At 36.7% G+C, this 5,302-nt stretch overlaps 1 protein-coding gene across 4 annotated transcripts in view; it reads right to left on the bottom strand.

Moving 5' to 3' along the window:
- Nucleotides 1-4,476: 4,476 nt before the first annotated feature.
- enah (ENAH actin regulator) overlaps nt 4,477-5,302 on the bottom strand; it is a 152,449-nt gene continuing 151,623 nt past the window's right edge. For all 4 annotated transcript variants that reach the window (XM_061894129.1, XM_061894128.1, XM_061894127.1 and 1 more), the window contains exon 14: nt 4,477-5,302. This exon is cut by the window's right edge and continues 106 nt beyond it. The gene's annotated coding sequence lies outside the window, so the exon portion shown is untranslated.

The raw sequence follows: 5,302 nt of genomic DNA, 5'->3' as shown, positions 1-5,302 counted from the left end.
GTGTCATCAGCATAACAGTGAAAGCTAACACCGTATTTGCGTATGATCTCACCTAGCGGCAGCATGTAGATACTGAAGAGTACAGGGCCAAGGACCGAACCCTGGGGAACTCCACATGTTACCTTAACGTAGTCCGAGGTCACATTGTTATGGGAGACGCACTGCATCCTATCAGTAAGATAAGAATTATACATTTATATAACTTGTTGACTATACATTAAAAATATCGGCACTCTGTTTTTTTTATCAGGTGTTTAACGCGAACACTTCCTTTTTGAAACACCGGCCATGCCATAGCGGGGGAACTTGGCTGCAGTCCACATCCGACTGATAAGCCACAAGAGAGCAGGAATGGAAAAAGGAAAGTTTACCTTCTGGAAATATCAGGTTCTCCCGACAAGAAAGGAGTATTTTTCGCCGTGAGAAGAGGTGACATCCCTGCAGCAAACGCCTGCTGTGCGCCTCGAAAGAGGTGGGTGGTGCTTCACTTCCGTGTTCAGATTACGATCAAGTTGCAGTGATAACATAACATTTAGATTGTTACTGTGACTGATTTAGTAAGTAAGATGACATAAAAGTACCCCGAAAAGGACAAGCGGTAGAAAATGGATGGATGAAAAACGTTGAACGGAAATGAAAGATGGTCAGCGGTATGTCAATGAGAATTTTTGTTATTTCAAAAAGTCAATATGACATTAAAATATGTCAAAACAATCACACACTTTTCCGCCTTCAAAATAAAAGTGCTACGCCATACATCCGGTTTAACTACATTTAGGGTTTTCTCCTTTGTATTTTCTGCCACATCGAACAAAATGAAGTAACATGATACATTGTAGCGTCCAGGAGAAAACAAAGTTTTGACTTTCTTTTTATCTTTTATTGCCAATTTTATGATAGCGGGCCAGTTTCCAACAGCACCTAGACACACCACACTTGTTCATTCTACGTCACGAACATGGCGCGACACTATCTAAACAGTCCCTAAACATGAGTACAGTCCAAAAAAAAAAAACAGAAAGAGATGCTAGATTCGTTGCCAGTCGTCTTTTTTTTATTAAAGAAAGACTAAAGGGATTGGAGAAAACCTATCTCAGCTACAATATATACATATATACATATATATATATATATATACATATATATATATATATATAATATATGCATAAATGTGTATATATATGTACAGTATGTATATATATTTGTATATATATACATACACATATGTATATATACACACATATATATATATATATATATATGCATATCTGTGTATATATATGTACAGAATGTATATATATATTTGTATATATATATATACTTTCACATATGTATATATACACATATATATGTATATATATTATATATTAGTATACTTATGTATATATACATATATACACACACATATATGTATGTATATATATTATACATTTGTATACATATGTATATATATATGTATGTGTGTATATGTATGTATATATATGTGCAAAATGTGTGTGTATATATATATATATATATATGTTAATGTGTATATGTATGTGCAAATGTGTACAATGTGTATATATAAATATGTGTATATCGATGTGTGTATGTATATGAGTATATATATGTGGATATATATGTGTGTGTATATACGTATATACACGTATACATATATGTGATGTGTGTATATATATATATATATTTATATGAGTGTATATATTTATGTATATGTGTATACATTTGTGTATAAATGTGTGGGTATATATACATATATACATGTGTGTGTATATATATATATATATACACACATCTATATATATATGTATATATATATATCTATATATATATATATATATATATATAGATATATATATATACAGACACATTTATATATACAGACACACATGTGTGTGTGTTAATGTATATATACACACATATATACACTCATATACATATATATACTGTATATATTTATATATATACACACACATATACATATGTATACGTGTATATATGTATATATACACACACACACACATATATATATGCACATATATATGTAAAACATAATCTATGCAACATTTTGAGCAAAGAAGCACCATCACATGTTATGTCTACCACAAGCAAGTATTTTACATTTAGAAAATAATCATAAATAAAACTGCAAGCAGCGATGGACGGGACCGCTTTGGCTGCTGTTTCCTGCCTCTACCCATTCAACATATCTTTACCTGCACATTACCTACCTTCCCTGCATCCTGGGGTCACATTGGTGCTTCGTTCTTTCACCCATACACGCTGGTGCCTCCTTCTTTCACCCAGTCAACATATCTTTACCCGCACAGTACCTACCTTCTCTGCATTGTGTGGTCACGCTGGTGCTTCCTGCTTTTAAGCGGCCATTTTGAGACGGCAGCAGCATCAGCGCAACGGTTCTTTGAAGGCTCGTAAAATCAAAACCGGAGCAGTTAGAAAAACTCTTTCGTCAACTTTTAATCAGAATAGTTCAGTCTCTTTCCTGTGCGAGTTTGAAGCAGACACAACAAACGTGCTCAGAGGAGATAATGTTTGAAAAAATGTGATGGGTTTTTACAAAAAATTTGTTTTGAAGAGTAATTGCCAACTTCCTGTAAATTTTTGCTGAAGGATGTCAATGAATGAAATGTAGGTCCAAGTGAGACCTACATAGAGGTTTTTGTTTCATGTCTCCACGACATTCCTGCTAGAAGTTGCCAACAGTTTTGTGTTTTCATCCTAGGAGCAGTTTTGTTTGCTGTGTTGTATTCCTAGGGGGCGCTAGAGCGCAATTTTGAGTTTTGGGGTTTGGTTTTTTATCAGATCGCGATTTTCGCCAGTCCTGATGTGTGTGTTAAATTTGGTGAGTTTTGAAGCATGTTAAGGGGGTGAAATTACAGCTCAAAGAGGCAACAATTCATTTTTTTTAGGAAACTTTTTTTTTGAAGGGGTTTTTGCCAACTTCTTGTTGATTTTTGCCAAAGGAGGTCAGTGTATGAAATCTAGGTCTAAGTCAGACCTACATAAAGGTTTTTGTTTCATGTCTCTACAACACTCCTAACTGAAATTACAAGCCGTTTTGTCTGTGTTTTTTCCTAGGGGGCGCTAGAGCTCAATTTTGAGTTTTGGGTTGTTGTTTTTTTTATTAGATGGCAATTTTCACCAGTCCTGATGTGTGTGTTAAATTTACTAAGTTTTGAAGGATGTTAAGGGGGTCAAATTACAGCTCAACCAGGCAAAAATGACATTTTTTTAGGAAACATTTGTTTTAAAGGGGTTTTTTGCCAACTTCCTGTTGATTTTTGCTGAAGGAGGTCAGTGTATGAAATCTAGGTCTAAGTCAGACCTACATAAATGTTTTTGTTTCATGGCTCCACGACATTCCTAACGGAAGTTACAAGCAATTGTGTCTGTATTTCTTCCTAGGGGGCGCTAGAGTGCAATTTTGAGTTTTGGGGTTTGGTTTTTTTAATAAGATGGGGAAGTTTGCTGTATCAATGTGTGTGTAAAATTTGGTGAGTTTTGAAGCATGTTAAGTGGGTCAAATTACAGCTCAAAGAGGCGGAAATGACATTTTTTAGGAAAATTTAGTTTTGAAGGGGTTTTTGCCAACTTTCTGTTGATTTTTGAAGAAGGAAGTAATTTTATGAAATGTAGGTCTAAGTTAGACCTACATAAAGGTTTTCGTTTCATGGCTCCACAACATTCCTAACGGAAGTTACAAGCAGTTTTGTCTGTATTTTTTCCTAGGGGGCGCTAGAGCGCAATTTTGAGTTTTGGGGTTTGGTTTTTCAATAAAATGGGAAAGTTTGCCGTATCAATATGTGTGTAAAATTTGGTGAGTTTTAAAGCATGTTAAGTGGGTCAAATTCCAGCTCAAAGAGGCAGAAATGACATTTTTTAGGAAAATTTAGTTTTGAAGGGGTTTTTGCCAACTTCCTGTTGATTTTTGAAGAAGGAAGTAATTTTATGAAATCTAGGTCTAAGTTAGACCTACACAGAGGTTTTTCTTTCATGTCTCTACGACATTCCTAACGGAAGTTACAACCCTTTTTGTCTGTTTTTTTCTAGGGGGCGCTAGAGCGCAATTTTTATTTATTTATTTTTTTCATTAGATGGCAATTTTCGCCAGTCCTGATGTGTGTGTCAAATTTGGTGAGTTTTGAAGCATGTTAAGTGGGTCAAATTACAGCTCAAAGAGGCGGTGGTATAATAATAATAATAAAACCTTAGAAATACAATAGGGTCCTCTGTCCCAAAGGGACATTCGGTCCCTAGTAATATGACTCCTTTAATGCGCCATATAATCCAGTGCAATTTTTGTATGAAAATAGACCTGAATAGACTGGCTCATCTATGGTCTGGAAAATACCGTATTTGTCCATTAAAGATGCTAAAGAGCTAAACTAGCATTTTTTTGTGGTAGCAAGTGAGTGTCAATAAAGAAGGAGCTGACGTAACTGCTAAAACATCTCGTGCTAACGGGGAACAAAATTAAAATTTTATTTGTTTAAGGCAAAAAGCAGAAAGAAAAAAACAAGCACGGTCGTGATTGGCACACGGGGATGCTCACCACGTAGTTCCAGGATGGCCGACACACTACAGAGATAAAGACACGCCTGTTGTCGAGGGGAAAGTGAGCGAAAGACACTTTTTTTTTTTTTTTATAGAGGCGGTGACATCATGTTGCACAGTAACTTCCTGTCAGAAGAGAAAGGTGGGGGGGTTGGGAGTGAGTAATGCTACACTTATTGCTCGTAATGAGGGTGAGATGGGGGGGGGGGGGTTCAAAGGTCAGTGGACGTTGACCACGCCCACGTGGCAGAAATAGAAAATAAATCGCACTTTTTGAGCTACCATGGCTGGCAAAGACGAATGAATAAGATGACTATGGCGCTACCGGAGCCGGTCGTCCGTCCGTCCTTCCTTCCGTACACACTTCAGTTCCCGGAGCATTTGAGGAAGACGAGTGGCGCTCCTTCACACTTTCCGTCCCACGTTCTTCGTCCTTTCCGTCCCGCGTTCTTCACCACGTGACCGTACTTTCGCATTTTCATAAAACTAGCCTTCTGGTAGAAAAAAAAATAAAAAAATCCAGCAAGGATCTTGACAAGTGTCTTCCGAGAGGTCCTCGTTTTGTCCGAACGACAAGATAGGGATTGTTCTTTTTGCATTTAAAAAAAAAAAAAAGACATGCACGTTTTCTTTCACACTGCAGAGTCCTCCTGGAGGAGGAGGAGGAGGAGGAGGAGGAGGAGTCACATGGACCAGACTTAGACCAACACCTGGAGGTGCTCCACCTGGT

Source organism: Nerophis ophidion, linkage group LG03 (assembly GCF_033978795.1).
Source record: "Nerophis ophidion isolate RoL-2023_Sa linkage group LG03, RoL_Noph_v1.0, whole genome shotgun sequence".
NCBI classification, from domain to species: Eukaryota; Metazoa; Chordata; class Actinopteri; order Syngnathiformes; family Syngnathidae; genus Nerophis; species Nerophis ophidion.
The sequence above is the reverse complement of the archived record's forward strand: the minus strand, read 5'-3'. Positions and strand labels throughout refer to the sequence as shown.